This window comes from Perissodus microlepis, chromosome 4 (assembly GCF_051167445.1).
Source record: "Perissodus microlepis isolate ML-2025 ecotype Zambia chromosome 4, ASM5116744v1, whole genome shotgun sequence".
Lineage (NCBI taxonomy): Eukaryota > Metazoa > Chordata > Actinopteri > Cichliformes > Cichlidae > Perissodus > Perissodus microlepis.
Genome location: NC_140464.1, coordinates 3,239,474 through 3,256,185, shown reverse-complemented (window position 1 = coordinate 3,256,185; position 16,712 = coordinate 3,239,474). Strand labels below are relative to the sequence as shown.

At 45.4% G+C, this 16,712-nt stretch overlaps 1 protein-coding gene across 7 annotated transcripts in view; it reads left to right on the top strand.

Moving 5' to 3' along the window:
* The window catches only part of LOC146388024 (RNA binding protein fox-1 homolog 3-like), a 428,590-nt gene that overhangs the window by 158,296 nt on the left and 253,582 nt on the right, over positions 1–16,712 (top strand). For 3 of the 7 annotated variants that reach the window (XM_084925113.1, XM_084925106.1, XM_084925105.1), the window contains one exon: positions 2,905–2,967. The exons of 1 other annotated variant lie outside the window; for it this stretch is intronic. The gene's annotated coding sequence lies outside the window, so the exon portion shown is untranslated. 3 more of the 7 variants (XM_084925109.1, XM_084925108.1, XM_084925107.1) reach the window with 3 other exon arrangements.

The window sequence follows — 16,712 nt, the reverse complement described above, 5'->3', positions numbered from 1 at the left end:
AGACGTTAATACAAGTTTAATTAAAACATTTCATGGTCATTTTCAGTTTTCATCATCAAGTATTAGCAGCTTCTCTTTTTCTCCTCCACATCCCACTTTCCATTTGTCTTACGTTTGACCCATTAAAACTGCATCTGTGCATTTGACTTAATATGGGCACGGAGGGCTGTCTTAATTAATAAGCAGGCATCCACCAAACTAATCTGCCTGTGTTGTGAAGTCTGTCCTTTCCATTAAGTGGGACTCACATTATCTCCTAATCAAATTAGTCACTTAATTGTGGCCCTCCCTTGATGGATCCCATGAAAAAAGGAGTGCCGTGTTTGCTGCAGGGGGATGTGTGAAGATGGAACACGGCTGTTTCATTACGATATGAATTTTTTAATAACCAAAGCGTTCACTGTCATTTTCTTGCTTTGAACCTTGGCAAAGGGTGAAGTTGAATTTGACATTTTATCCACTCACACAGTTGAGTGTCTGGCTGCTGTGTTGGGGCTAAGTACCATAGCCCAGGGCCACTACCCAATTGCCCAACAGGGGATTGACCCCTGTCATCCACTGATCACTAGTCTGCTTTCTTAATCACTCCCCCGCATTGTCTACTGCACTACTTGATCTCAGTCGATGCATTAACTCCTTCATCCCTCTTAGAGATGCTATTCCCTAAGTAGTGATTAAGGAGTGAAATCTGATGTTACCAAAGATTTCACTCCATCCGTCCATCCTTGGACAGATTGGCTCCTGAGGGGAGGGTCTCTAATTTTAAGGAGCCAAGTCCGCCCCCGCAGCGTTACAGCGCGGGTGCGGTGGCCGGGGGAAACCCCGGGTCCTGATGAATGGAGGTATGTGTGGTCGTTTGTCCCGCTGATTGAGTTTTATCCCCTGCCCTTTCACAGCAGCCAGACAATAAAGAGAGCCACATCCAAGCGTGACAGGTTAACCTAACAGTAATAGAATACTCTTAATAGTCTAGCCTCAGCCAAAGTCCACGGCAGAGACGTCCAAATAGCCAAGCTTCCTTTGTGGCGGGAGTGGAGGTGTGAGGGGGGACCGGCTCTCACTGTTGTTGTGTGATGGAAGCAAGGACAAAGAGGGCAGCTTGATGGCTTAATGTGCGGTTTGATCGCTTCGTTCGGTGAAATTGAAGTTAGCGAGGGCGACCAAACACAAGGGAGGGGGTGTATTTTCCAAATGGAAATTAGTCGTATACGAGCGTGACATCGACGCGCTGTATCGCTTAAATATTTTATGGGAATCCTTGAGCCTTTGCATTGGTACAGATGCCGCGACACGGTGGTGGCATCTGCAAAGAAAAGCACAATCAAAGTGAGCAAACTGTCAAAGGAGATTTGGATGATGTTGTCATGACGTTGACATGAACGTGTCTGTTTTCTGGCAGATAATCTTCACAAAGAGAATCCTCCGGGCTACATGCATCCGCGCAGGCAGAGCCTCCGACTGTGTTTGTTTCTGTTGCACCTCCGCTCGCAGTTTGTCATGTCTGACTCGGGCTTTAATTAGGCCTGCGAATTGAAGCGGCGGCAGCAGCAGGGCTGGGAGCCCTCTGTCCACAGCTCAGCCGTCCTCCACGGTGTCTCCTCGGAGGACCTCTCTGCTCTGTGTGGTTAAGATAATAGAGGCTCGCTCGGAAGATGTTAATTGAGGGGAGATAAAGTGCAGTAGTGGCTGCGGGGATGCACGGAGCGGGGGTGGAGGGGAAGGAGGGAGAGCTACCTGATTAGAGGCTGAGGTGTTTGACTTACAGCTCTTCTTTTGATGATGATATATGTAGCGCGAGATTTTTCAAGGAGAAAGACAGAAACACACGAGGAGGAGCCTAAGAGATAGTTATTAAAGTTTTCCCTGGGGCGCTTCTGTTCTTCGCTGTGCCGTTACTAAGTTATGCTCTCGGGTTTGTGGAGTGAAGAGTCCGGTTTCGAGGAGATTTTTGGGGGCTCAGAAGGATCTGGCAGCCGTGCAGACGGGCAGGGAGAGAGGCAACTCTACCTGGGCCTCGGAGGTTGAAGCAGAGATGGAGGTGATCTGACCGAAACAGCTGAAGTGACAGAAGCTACATTAATAGTGGCATATGTCTGGAGCAGAGAGAAACTAAAAGGGAGAGAAAACAGACTCTCCACCAGCCCGGGAGAGGATGAAGGGAACAAGAAAGAGGAGGGGAGGACGAAAAAAGCAGAAAACAGTGCCAGCAGCCTCTATAATTGCCTCAATGCCGCTGGGATTGCTTTCATTCAATTGAAGCATTCTCTTTCTCTGTACATTGGAGGTGGAGATGGAGGAGGAGATGGAGGGGAGGAGGGGTCGGGCCGGGTGGCGTGGGCGGGCGGGAGATCCGACGGTGCCCTCCCTCTTCCAGCAACATACAGTGATGAGGGCGATAGCTCCCCTGTAGCGGCCGAATCTCTGGCATCAGCGTGAGCAACAGAGAGAGCGAGCGAGCGAGTGAGATTTAGTGTTTGTGAGAGAGAGAGAGAGAGAGCAGAGTACTGTGGAAGAGTGAGGCAGCGATAAGGAGGTAGGTGGACCACAGATCAGACCTGTCAGATGTGATTGTGCGGCCAAGTGCAACCCCGCATGTGAGCGTGTGTGTGTGTGTTTTTATATTTCCCAAAGACAACCAGCTTCCCCGCCCCCTTTCATCACAACACACACAAACACAGCATCGCTGCCCAAACACACGCACATTGCTCGAGGAATCCTTTTATTTCTTTATTTGGGCTCCTGTTGGTGCGTGCCTTAGATGCTCAGCTCCCTCCTCCTCTCTCTTCTTCTTCTCCTCCTCCTCCTTGTCCTGTTCTTCTCTCCTCCTCCTCCTCTCCCCTCTCGCTTTGCCGCTCTCTCACAGCCTCGGTTTTCTTTTTTTTTCTCCTCTTCAATCTTGTGCAGGTTGTATCTGACGGAGGGACCGGTGCCGCGCTCCCATCCCCGCGCTCCTTCAGCAACAACACTGTGAGTATTCTCATGCTAATTTGGCTTCTCCAGCCTCCCCAACATCGGCTTTGTCTATTTCGCTTTCTTTTTATTCTTTGCCTCTTTTATGTTTTCATCCGTCGCGCCAAACACAGCGGCGGCAGCAGCAGGAGAAGCAGCGCGGGAAGGGAGAAAAAGAGGAATGAGAGAGGACATGCACAGAAATACAGAGAGAGGAGAAGAGAGGGGAAGGCAGAGAGGGAGGGGGGGGAAAGAGTCGAGGAGGGAAAGGGATTTCTGCCGCCGCCGCTGCGAGCAAGCCGCTCTGCTTTCGGAGGTGTTTCTCCTGGAGGATGGTGGAATTGCCGAAGGGATGTAGGGGGCGGGTCTTGGTTTTGTGAGTAGATAGTTGTGCGAGAATGATAGGGGATGTTGTTGACAAGCATAGAGTGGCTCATCAGACAGCCGGGCAGCTGGAACCAAGGTTTTCTCTGTTGACTAAACTTCTGATTCATCCGTCACTTTCCATATTTACACGCGCACACAGATAGATGCGCTTCTCCTCTTTCTTCTTTCTTTTTTTAACCGACGTTGCTCTTGTTGTGGAGCGAGGACTTTTGCGCCGCCGTCATTTTTCTGGTGATGCCGTGCAGATGGGGGATGAATTGTAGATGGATGTTGCTCCTGGTCCAAGATGTGCTAAGCATATGTGTGTGCCATTCATAGCCTCAAAAGCACTTAGCGTAGTTTTAATGACTACAGTAGCAGATGCACGAGTAGGATTTTTTTTTTTTAATTCAGTGTTTTGTGCCCACGTACCATTAGTTGTGACAGGGTTTCAGTTTTTTAAAGAGGAAAACGCGTTACTACTGTGTATGCCTAGAGTGCAGTGATTGTGCCTACTGTACACAATAAAGGATAGTCAGTGTGTGTGTGGGTGCAGGGAGGGGGGGTCAGGAAGTCAGCGTCCATCCGTACATGCTGCTCTTTGATCAGAGGGCCACGTTTAGTCTGCCCACGACATGTGTCTGAGCCATATGAAGAGTGGGTGTGTGTGTGTGTGATAGAGCCAAGACGGGCCCTGTGCCCTCACTGCAACACCATAGCTAACGGGCACATGGGTCAGCAGGGTTGGACGCTCCTCCGCTTGTGCAGATATGTCACCAATACTAAAAAGTCTCCGAGGCCTTCACCGCAAGTCACGAAAACACCAGTCTTTGCGAGGCAAAAAATGCCCATATTGGGCCAACAAAACGCTCACAACACACTTTGGCAGATTCATTTGGCAGAGTGAAAGGGATTGATCAGAGCATGGCAATTAGGCAAATATCAGAACTAAGCATCTGGCGAGGCGAGAACGCTTTGCCTGGCAGAGGATTACCATTTTAGTTCCATTTTCAGACAACGCAGCCCAGAATGTGTTATTACACAGCACTCCAGCAGCACAGCGGCTCGGGCGAAACCCAGCGAGCACATGAAGGATCTCTGTGCAACATTTCTGCTGTGTATGTTGATTCCCACAACCTGCAAAGTCAAAGCGGCGCGCTGATTAATCGCGATTAGGTTTAATATGCGTGTTCGAAAGCGGTGGCGGCCCGGCCTCCCTTTCCTCTGCCTTTATGAAAATGAATCGTCGGAGTAAAATGCCTGGGATGATAGCAGCCTGCCGATGAGCTTGCTTTCTAAAGTAGGCTGATATAAATGAGAACCATTCCCCCAATTACGGAAGATTAGGTTACCCTCCACCAATCTGAATCCTTAAATCCCTTCTGTTTTTACAGCTCTGTCTGGCGAATGTAATTCAGCCTCGAGACCTGGGCAGAATAGCAATAAAAGAAGGTAGAAACTTTAGCAGTGGAACCCAGGCAGTAAAAATATCCATTGGGAGAGAGCTAAAGCACATGATAATTGACACTGCGCTGTGTTGCAGTTGGCTGTAATTAACTGTGTAACAGAGGTTGTCAGTCGGAAAGAGAGAAAGCCCCGACTATCTTAGTGCATTTAACACACTTGAAAGTGCAACGTTTATCGTGTCTTTCCAGCTTTCACCGAGGGTGCGTTTCAGGTTAGCGGGGGCCTCTCGCCTGTATTTATCCAGATCTTTTACTACAGGCCCAGTCAGACATTACGTGCCGCTTCCTTTATCCTTTGTTCGACAGTTTCAGTGCATGAAAAATCAAAAGGAGCCATTGTTTCTGGGGCGAGCGCAAAAAAGCTTATCATCTATTTTTAGTGCGCTTTTCCTCATTGTTGCCTGGGCCACGATTCGTGCTTACGTCTAGCAGGAGTGTGCCATAAACTATGTTGTGCTTCGCAGCCAGGCGCTGGCTGTGGTGACAACTCTCACCCACACGCTAGTGATCTATGAGCCATATAGCACCGACCCCCTGCCGCCTCGCCAGCCGCTTTCGAACGCGCGCGACCGCAGCAGTGTCGTTCTGCCTGCGTGATAGCACCCATATGCGCACAGAGCACCTGTATTAACGTAATGCGCTAAGCCTTTATTTCTCATCACTTATCACAAGCCGCTACACGCTGTACCGAAAAGGAGGGGGAAAAGCTCATAAAGATAAAAATCACATTTCACTAGAGGGTGCTTGTGTGACAGTGATATATGCTGTGAGCATCCTGCCACCTCATTGAGATGGGAGTGAGTTCTGGGTGGGTAAATCAATTTGTGCAAAGGCTGTTGGCGCTAGTATTGGTTTCGTGATATGATCTTTGTTGTCCATTTTTAGAGGTCAGCGAGAGCGCCACGACAAGGGCGAAAGAACCTGACCGCGTTCTCTTGTTTCTGGGCTGGTAGATGATCTACACCAAGAGGATTGTGGGTAATCAAAAAAGTATACACGTTTTTCCAGGTTTAGGTGCGATGGATTCTCTATTAAGAATGCACGCTCATCCATTATCGCGCGTGTCTTGATAGAGTATCCACAGCCAGAGGCGAGCTCTGTCTGCGCATTAATCGGCGTAATTACTCAGCGAGGGTGACGGTGATTATGGAGGTGCGTCTGAGTGCAGATACCAGTGGGAAACTGGGGAGGGGTGGACCTGGTGGTAGACCGGTCAATAGGTGAGCGCAACTCTCATCTCTGGGATCTCTGGTCAGGAAGAAACAACAGGAAGCCATTCCCTGGTGTCCGCCTCGTGGCGTATCACGTAGTGCGTTATACAGTAAAAGACTTTATCTTATACCGCCGAGAACTACTTTGAGCTTTCGCCGTCAGTTCAGAACATCCCTCATTCTCCCTCTTGAAATCATTTTTTAACTCTACTCCAAAGTCGAGTACCCAGCGGACCAAAACAAATCAAAACGCATGTTTGAAAAAGAAAAAAATAAGAGCCAGAAATAAAATAATGCTAAAAACTATGATTCATACTGACTCAATCTAGTAATATCTAGAGTATGTGTGAGAGTAAAAAAAGCTCTTTGAACTTTGGCTGGGAACAGCATTTCCACTTTAAGAGTTTTAATCCTTTTGTTAGTAAGATACTGATCTCGTGACTAAATGGAGAGCTCAGTTAATGCTTCAGTCACACGAGAGTAAAAATAGGATGGCAACCTTCTTGTGACCGGGAAAAAAAATGGTTGCACAATGATTGCACGTGATGGTTTAGCAACAGCCTCAACCTTGGCAACGGTTATTGATCGACTCCAAACGACTCGCAGCAGTCACTGTGAGTCTGATTGGTGAAGGTTTCCAAACCATTAGCATCTAATTTATAAATGCAGACAGACTGCCGACATGTTGCAGTCGGTCTGCGACACGTGCAACAGGGGACTCGACTCAACTGGTTATGTTCCTATATGAAAGCATGCTTACCTCAGTGCAGAAACTACCATTTGTCACAATTTGTGAAGGAAATTCGCTTTCCTATCTCTAAAATTACATGTGCAGATTTGCAATTTTCGCCGACTTATAATTTACTTGTCATATTATCATTGATTGCATGCAATTGCCAACTTGAGTCCATCCGTGAGTCCGTCTTATTGATCTTTTATTGATGTCTTAATGAACCAAAGTCGCACTGAAAACATCGACCGACGAGTGCTCGCAGACCTGCTCGCAACTAGTTCAGTGGCAGTGAAATGTCTGGTTCATTGCCGTCACAGTACCTTTGGTCATCCTGCAGTCTGTTGTTTTCCTGATGGGACTTTAGCATTTGGTGGGACACTCGACAAAATTACAATCACAACGTTTCAATGTGCAGGACACAACCATGGGTTCCTGCACATCTTTAAAGAGAAATGCATGTCAATGATCAAATTTAAGGTCATTAAATGTTTTACTTTCACCCTTGAAGTCTTCTATTTTGAGATGATCACATTCTATATTTGCAGCTATCTTATATTGATGCCTTTTTTAAAATTATGTGCTTAAAAGCTTCATCTCACATTCACTGAAGGTATCACACAAACCATGAAAGGAAGAAAAATAAGCTTTCAAATACAAGTTTGGAGATATTTGGCTCCGAGATGAAAAATACCAAGAATATCCTGAAAGTCAAAGGAGCAATTTTGAGGCAAAAAAAAAAAGTTTGAAACTTGGGACAATGAGTTCCTGAACAATCAAGTCCCATATGAAACCAGAAGAGCACACTATGCTTGTATTAAAAAAAGATAAGGCGCCAGTGGATTCTTTCATGCCTGCTGCTAGTACACCGTCATCTCCTGCTGGTACGCTGACTGGTAAAATTGGACGTATTGATAAGTTCTGTTAAACTGAATCTTTCAGTAATTCTTTTCGGCGACTGCTAAACCGCTTCGTGGGTTGTTGTTTTTTTTTTTTTTGCACACAATCTGTATTTTTAAGATGTTTTCTGACTCTGAACTTTTAGATACATTCAAAAAGATAAAGCATTTGTTGATTTGGTAATGTTGCTGTGTGGAAATGCTTTTCACTTCTCTTTGTTTAGGCTTTTAAAAGGTTTTAAATTTGACTTTAAAAAATAAAGTGTGCGGCAATCTCATTCCACCAACAATACTGAAGCTAATTAGACCGTCTGTGGTTTGAATATTGAATTATAACTGAGCCTCAAGAGCAAGGATGTTACCACTTTGGTCACCAGCTGTCATATGATAGGGGAAAACCAAAGCGAGGGAGTGCATGGAGTGATATTGTTCCCTGTTCAAGTGTACACAAGTAAGAAAAAATAGAATAACTAGGTGTGAAGGTTTCAAGTTACATCATCTAATTCACCGTACACGGAAGACGTCACTGTACCGGCCGCACTCTTTGAGTGACTTGTGATCTCTGGGAACTGCAGTGCAAAATCACCACAGCAACTACTGCTTAGCAACAAAGATGTTGCTATCATAAAAAGACGGGAAAAAAAAAACAAAACAAAGAAAAACAACAACAACAACAAAAAAAGAGGAGATCTTGGAGTTGTGACTTGATTTAGTGTGTTAGAATCTAATTAGTTTTATAGCACCGACCGGTGCGACGGTGGCCGTACAGATGTTCGGCGCGAGAGATGCTCGTAAAGAAAAGGAGACGGCTGGTCAAATCAAAGCCGTCGAGTCAGGGAAATAAAAGCGGAGGAGGGAGTAGCGAATGCGCTCTGAGGGCTCTGTGTTGTCTGTACAAGGGCAACACAGTTACTCTTTGCGGTACATTTCAGGAATGTGTCTTATAACATTGTCAGCGTGCTGGCTAATAGGAAAAGCATTATTGGCCATAATAAGTGAATGAGTTTAATAGGTGAATGTCTTCCACTTCCCTTCTTATCTCGGTGACTTTCACTTTCTCGTACCGCCCGCAGCAAGTAATCATGGGAAATATAGGACTCAGAGACGCCGTTTTTAATTAGGGACAGTTTTTAGCATTATGGAAAGAAAAAAGGCTTTTGACTTTTGGATGTCTTGAAAGAATTTTCCCGTGCGCGCACACATGCATGTGGAGCCATTTTCTTTGAGTTTGGCTTTCTCATTAATCACAGCAGAACCATGGCTGATACTAGCGTACGGGAGAGGGAACCAGGCTGGAACGACAGAGTCGAATATTTGAACATCTCAGTGCTGATGTGTGCAAAGCAGAGCGTGTGTCTGCAGGGGAGGCTTTGAAATTTCATCCACTCCATCCCTTTTAACTCGGCGGAGGGGATGTGTGTGTCTCGCTCCAGTTGGCCAATGGCACGTTAGGAAGCTCCTGAAAATCCCCGCCGCCCGCATCCCCCCCCCGTCCGCCAACCATTCACACACGCACACACACATGCACACTCCTCTCTATCTCCCTCCCCTCCCCTCGCCTTCCACTCCACAGACCTGCACTGTGTCAGATAGTTTAATGTGAAATTGCTTTTCTTTCAAATTTCCCCCTGGAAACGCAGGTCGTCGCAAAATGTTACATCTCATAATGGTGTGTTATTGTTGTTCTTTCATACGAGTTCTTGGCTTCCGAGCGTAGGATTTTCAGCACGGAGCTGAGGTCACACTCGGCTATTTTTCCCTCTGCTTCTGTAGCCTCTCCTCTCCTTCCTCCCATCTCAGATTCTGCAGCGAACTCTTCCTCTGCTGCGCCCATGGTAACCCCGCTGAAAAATTTATCACCACCTCACTCTATGATTACGCTATGCATTAGCAGGGCTTAAATTTAATTTGTCGGCGGGCCCTCGCGGCAGTGCTACGGGCCTGGCCTATCAGAGACACTTTGTAAAGGGCCTGGAAGAGCCTCCCGGGGTGATCCTATCAGTCAGACACACTGTCAGCAGACACACTCAGTTAGTCAGCATTGAGTCAGAAATGTGGCCCAGCCAAGCCACACGCCACCGTTGGCTGCTCCGCTGGGCCGCTGCTGTGGGCATCAAGCTCCCCCGCCTGCCAATCAAAGCTCCAGCAAGGATGCTGACCTTTGTTCCCCTGCTCAAATGAATGCTCTTCAACAGGTGATCCGGCCGACTCCCTTGCCTCGGCGCGCTCAAGTTTAAATATAGCAGACTTTTCTTTCGCATTAGCCTGTTACAGCACCGCTGTGTGTTTGTGTCAGTAACCCTGTAGGATGGAGGCACATTGCTTCTATATTTTTAGACTTTATTCAGTACGTGTGTCAAAACTCCGACAATCGCCTCAATAATAATCACCTGTCCTAAAGTGGCTATTACTGCCTCCCACTCCTGTGATTTACATTAATACCTAGTGGTTAATGTCATGTTACTTTATTGGGAGTATGTGGAACATTAAATTCAAGGTGCTGCCTCTGCAGCTATACGCTGTGCGATTACGCTCCCTTATTTTTACTCTTACATTTTCATCCTCACAGATGACTATCAAAATAGCTTGATCTGAGGCCACCACAGGCTGCTTTTATCGCCACTCGCAGAACGAGAAGGTCAATTTTCAAGGCATTTGGTGGGGGGAAATGTTTAAACCGTCTAGTTACTAAGAGAACCAAGAGGGCCTCGTTCTTCCCGCGGCTCTAATTGGGATCCATTTTCATTTTCATATGGTTTTAAATGTCAAGAACAGAGCACACGCAAAGTGTTTTGAAATTGCTCAGGAAGGCCTTGGTCCCTGGGTCACACAGGTTGAAAGCATATTGGTTTATTATGAAAAGAAGACGTGGTGTAAAAAGGCACTCTGCAGCTGAGTTTTACCACTGAAAAAGGAAAAAAAAAGATGATGTTCTGCTTCTGACCTCATCCTTGGTCTGCTGGGAACATAATGTCAAAAGTTGCCAGCCCCTTCTTCATTTGACAGAAACAAATCCTCTGAAAGGACTCCCCCTCCCAGCGTGGAGGCTGTACACTCTCTTCACGCCTGGGTTTCCTCTCACAGTCAGAGGATATACAAGGCAGGTTGACTGGAGACTCCTAGTTCCTGAATTTTATGAATGGAAATGTGCAATTTTCAATCTGTTTTCTACTTCTACTGCCACGAAGCGAGAATGCTAAAGATTCTTGATGTGACAACATATAAAAATAACTAAATTTGTTCTGTCTGATATCACTGGTGTTTCTCACTTTTGTGACACAGGCATTTAAAGAAAGCTCACGCTCATCTCTCTTAAATCCACCCCCTCCCCCAGAAAGTATTGTGGAGTGCATGCATTACATAAAGCCAAATACACTTTCATATCACCAGGAATTATACCATTAGCAACAGGGAACATTGATGGACGCTCTAGCACCATTTAGTCAGCATCCTGAAGACTAAGAATAGCTATCCTGTCACATGTAGGGTACCAGTTGAAGCTCACATGGTGTCATTATGCTATAGTGAACTAAACTGTTGAGTTAACATTTACTTCATAAGATAAACCACTGTGAAGTTCTTAATACTACCAGTTCTCTTGCTGTGTGCCTGGGATGACCATATTACACTCTCAGTGATATCAGACGGAGCACGAGTAGAAAGCATGTTTGAAACAGAGGATTTAGAGCAGTAGAAGCCTTCGGCGCACAGGGACTACTTGCTAACTGACCTCCTGTCTAAAATTTTGGTGATGGCTAACATCAGCATCCATTGTTACAGTGTGTGTGTGTGTGTGTGTGTGTATGTATATATATATATATATATATATATATATATATATATACACAAAGTATAGCCGCCACGTGCTTGTATGCACATCTGTCGGGGCGGATGGTGTCCTGGGGGATCTCCTCCCAGATCTGGACCAGGGCATCGCTGAGCTCCTGGACAGGCTGAGGTGCAACCTGGTGGTGTCGGATGAACTAAAACATCATGTCCCAGAGGGGCTCTCCTAGATTTAGGTCAGGAGAGCGTGAGGGCCAGCCAGCAGTATCAGTCCTAAAATAATGCAAGCATCCAAAATTAAACTAGGATGTTTGGAAATTACGTTTTCATAGGGGAGCTAATTATATATGTGTGTGTGTGTGTGTGTGTGTGTTCATATCTTTGTGGGGACCAAAAATTGGAAGTTTACTATACTTGTGTGGACCAACAGCCCTTGTGGGGACCAAAATCCTGGTCCCCACAAGTTTGAAGGCATTTTTAAGACTCAAAGTGTGGTTTTAGTGTCAGGGTTACACTTGGGTTGTGGTTAGGTTTAGGATGAGGGTTAGGCATTCATTTTTGATGGTTAGGGTTAAGGGGCTAGAGAAAGCATTGTGCCGATTAGATGTCCCCACAAGATATGAATACCCGACGTGTGTGTGTGCATGTGTGCAACTTAAACAAATAAAATAAGAAAAAGTAAAATATGTCCACTTAAATAAATGTGTGTATGTGTTGTAAAAATCAATCAGTCAAAGGAAATATGATCACTATAGCCAAGATCAAAAGAAGACATAGAAACAAAGTATCAGTTGCACAATAAACACAAACTATGGAATCACTGTGTGAAAGCTCAGGAGAGGAAGCAAACCCACTGACTGTTGCATTTCCAGAGAAAATTATTTTAACGCAGTGCTAAATCTTACTTTTGTGCATTATACTCTGAAGGAGCCCTTAGCCTAGAAAACTGTTCTGCACCTAAAGCATGCAGGCTGCATGCGATCTTGAATTGCTGTTAGGTCAATAATTAAATTCCCCGGAGGCCTGATTTTGTATCTGGGGTTCAAATGCAATTTTTCTCCCCCTAACAGTGTATAATCCCTCGTCCGGGCAGGCCTGTATTTCTACCTTAAACATCCCTTTCATTCCTTCATTTAATAAATGACACCCAGAGGACGAAACGGGGACAAGTCCCTGCTGACACCTGTGAAATATAGACTGATAATGCTCCTGCCACTAGCTTAATGCCGCTCCCTTCCACCTCCTTTTGTCTGACAGGCCAGCCAGATGCATGTATCATAATGAGCGGATCTCGCCGCCGTCAATTAGGTGCATCTTAAGCATGTGACTGAAGAGATGAGGGATCTCTGCTGGCTATTGGGAATGAGCGTCATTTCTCCTCCGAGTGCACGTAGCATCACAAGCAGAGCGTCTATTGCTTTGTCTTTTAGCGGCGCGGCGAATATGCGGTGATGGTCCCAGGGGCGGTGTGACGGAGAGGTGCGCGGTGTACCGGCGTCCGCGTGCAACCCCTCCCCCTTTTTTTACAGAGAAAGAACTCACTCATTGTTTGATTTAATTACTTGCTTTAGACTTCAGCAATTATAGCTGAGCAGCACATATGTTAATTATATCTGACCTCACATTTTTGCTGCTCTGTTAATTGTTCGCTTAGATGACATTCTGAGATGACTGTCATTGCTGCTGCATATCGGGCAATTTAAAGGGAAAAAAGACCTTGGATGGCTTTGTGACAGATTCTGGTCAGTGGGAAAGTTTACACTGCAACACTCATTCCAAGTGGAGGTGGGGGGGGGGCGTCATGACTTGTCTGTACATCCATCAAACAGAGATTACGTACACCTCCTCCCTGTATCTACGAGCCTAAAGACGCCGGGCCAGCGATTTTTTTTTCCCCCTTCCTTTTTTTAATGCAGAACTCACTTCCTGTTGTTTACAAGATGATGCATTTTGTTTTTCTCTTGCCATTATTACCCAGGAAACATCTAAACCCACTAATGTCCCAGTTCAGAGCTCATTTTGTCTCTTCTAATGCACATTCCCTTCCGGATGTCCTAGGCTGCAGAAATCCATTAAAAATAGCTCGCAAAGACAAACTGCAACCTGAACTAATACATCATGTTAAACGACACATGTACTGCAATTTTTGCGAGCACGGTTTTGCCACACAGCTTATTATCACATCTAATGAGGACAGTTTTCACTTTTGCCGTTACTGCACGCTGTGGTTTAATTCCCCTGCCAGTGAGGAGGCAGAACAGAAGTTAAGGTAGCGTGGAAGGCAGATACACGTAGCCAGCTCTTCAGACTCATTTTGTCTGGCAATATCGCTGCGGCGGTGTGACCGCGGCCTTACGAAGCAGTGGCAGGAGAAATGAAAAATGCGCGTGCTGTTCGCCATGATTGTATTTGTTAATGTAGCCGTATTGTCTCTGCAAGCTGTTTCTAATGGACTGTGCTTTTGTTTGTCACCTTAAGTGAGCGGCGATGCCTCTTGCTTCACTTCACCACACTGGAGTTGGTTTAGGGAAAACAGGTGTTTTATTTAGGGAGGAAATGACACGTTACACTTGCTGTATTTCAGTCACATCTAGTCCAAGGTAGGTTGGCGAATGATAGGTTTAAAAAAATGCACTTAAACTTGAATGTGGTGTTCACGCAGAGTCTGTCAAAACCTATCCAAAGCTTCCTGGCATTCCACGTTGACTCTGGATGCTAAAGAAAATGTTATGAGAGACACAAATTATGATAGACAATTTTAAAGAAAACCTGCCATTTGTGTTTTCTCAATGCTTCCCCGCCATGAAACGCACTCAAATTGCTTTACTTGCTTTAATATACAGCTACGATTTAACCGTGTGCTCGCCGAGCAGCTCTGCTACGCGGGAAAGTCAGAACCGGCGGCCTGGCTCGTATAAAACGCACTAAATATTGTAAATATTGTCGTATATTGTATATACTCCAGGAGGCTCATGTTATAATTATAATTGTCATTCCAATTCACGCGTTTGACAGTCAACTGACGCACGGTAAATAGCATCACGTGTTGGTGAGTTCCAGCTCGTCCTCTTTCTTGATTCTGTTTGCATTCGGCAGATGCTGTTTTCCTTTCCACACTCATATCTCCTGAGATATTAAATCATTTAGAGTTTTTCTTGACTGATGCACATGTAACGTGGGCACAGATGATTTGTCCTCTTTGTGTTGGAAAAGTCACAGAAGTGTTGGTTTCCTGGCTTCTTTTATAGCTGACTTTCCTTTATAGCTCGCTCGCACTCAACCTAATATGACTCACCACTGCGAGCAGCGTTTGTAGTTTTGATTTACTCCAAAGACCATTTTTTCCTAATAGACGGGTTTTTTAAAAAAAATTTTTGCTAATGTCGTGTCGGTGTGTACGCAGGCTCGCCTGTTTTGGTCGAGATTCTGAGTTGATGGCAGCGCACATTGATTAAGCGCAGTGGCTCAGACTTCTTCCCACCAGGATTCACAGACAGCTGTCAGTTCAAGGAAGATCTCCTGCACTGATTGTGCATCAACATTCGCTCCGACTTCCCTCTCACAGCTCCTTACTTCAACATTTACATACCCATCAACTAGGTGACTGTCAGGGCACATTATGCATGTCCTGCATGTCTCAGAATATGCAGGTTAATGTGTTTATTTCATTATAGCTTATTAAAGCTTTGATAAAGTATGATTTTTTAAAAATGGCACACTTAATATCATATGAGAGTTTATGGTGGTAATGATAGAAACATTGCCCCTACATACATGCTGCAAACGCAGCACCTTCATCATCCCACTGGGGTCATTTCTGTGTCTATTGTTGTCTCTCGTTTTAGCGCCGGCTCTCTCTCTTAGGTTTCTCTGCTCTACAAACACCTGAAAGAAACATGAGGGCATTTAGTTTTCTTTTACTGGCAATAATTGCTTAGTTTGCCTGCTGTTTGGTGTTGGATAGGTGGTATGCACTGGGTTTATCAGTTTGTTTGCTGAAAACAGTTGCCTGCTTCAGCATCCATAGCCGATGTTATCAGCCCATTGAATGGCTGTTATCGCTTGTTATCACTCCCATACATATCACCAATAGGCGCCCTTCTCTTCTTAGCAGCCGGCTCAGTAGACTGTTATCATCAATTGTGATCGGTGATAAACAGAGGAACCCAGATTAAGAGCAGAGGCATCTAGAGGTCATGTGAGGAAGTGCATGTAAAGTCTCCAGTGGGAAATATGGATATTAATCAGAACAGTGATCTTTTACTAACCCTAACCAAGTAGTATTGTATTAGTTGTGAGATAAATGCCTGTTTTAGAGCTGAGGATGAATGCCTCCAGGTCTCTGCAACATAATTAGCCCAGTGGTCGATCAAATACAGCACATGGTAATGCGTAAATATTCCTTTCAAAATAAGACACACAACTACAACACGGGAAAAGACCCAGGGAAACAGAGTTAAACATAAATTTCACACCCGAGCCTCAACTCTCGCGGCCCAATAACAAACGACTCACGAACCGGTACTGGTCCATGGCCTGGGGGTTTGAGACCGCTGGTCTAGAGGAGGACTCATTGGAAGAGTCTGGAAGTTTATCGCTGGAAACCTCAGAAATGTGATTCATAAACAGTATTAAGCAGATGTGGATAACACATTAAACAGTGTCTCTTTTATTGGTTTTTCAGTGGTTTTACACTCAGATGTGACAGTAATTTGGTGCCTTTCTATAATTCATGTAATGTTAAGCAAAAATGACTTTATGGATTTTGCTTGATTTATCAGAAATGGAAAGAATAATTTGTGACAGTAATTCTTGCAGGCCTGTTTTTGTTTTCTGTGTGAGTGTCTGTAATATTGATTGGCAGATGTTTGGGGAAAAATAAGATACTCACAAGAAATTTTAACCAGATGTTCCTTTTATTGTGTTTATTATATTTTATCTTGCTCTTCCTGTTCACTGCCGCAGTAAGGAGGTTTTTTTTTTTTTTTTTTATTCATTGGTATTCAGACAGGCTGGCCCAGGGTGGCAATCTGTTAAAGAACGTGGAGGGGGGTGTCACCTCTCAGTTAAGGCAGCGCTGGCATCCTCGAGGCCTGGTGTGCTTGGACAGTCGGCCTCAGAGTTAGCAAGTGTGACTGTGGAGGAATGGATGCTAAATAACAGAGCCCGCAGCGCTGCCCTCCCGCCTGGCTGGCTAGCAGGCGTGACGCGACAGGGCTGAGGCCAGAGTCAGCTACAATCCATTACTTTTACCTGAGGAAGAGGAGAGGCAGAGCGAGAGCGAGAGAGATTGAGTTAAGGGCCG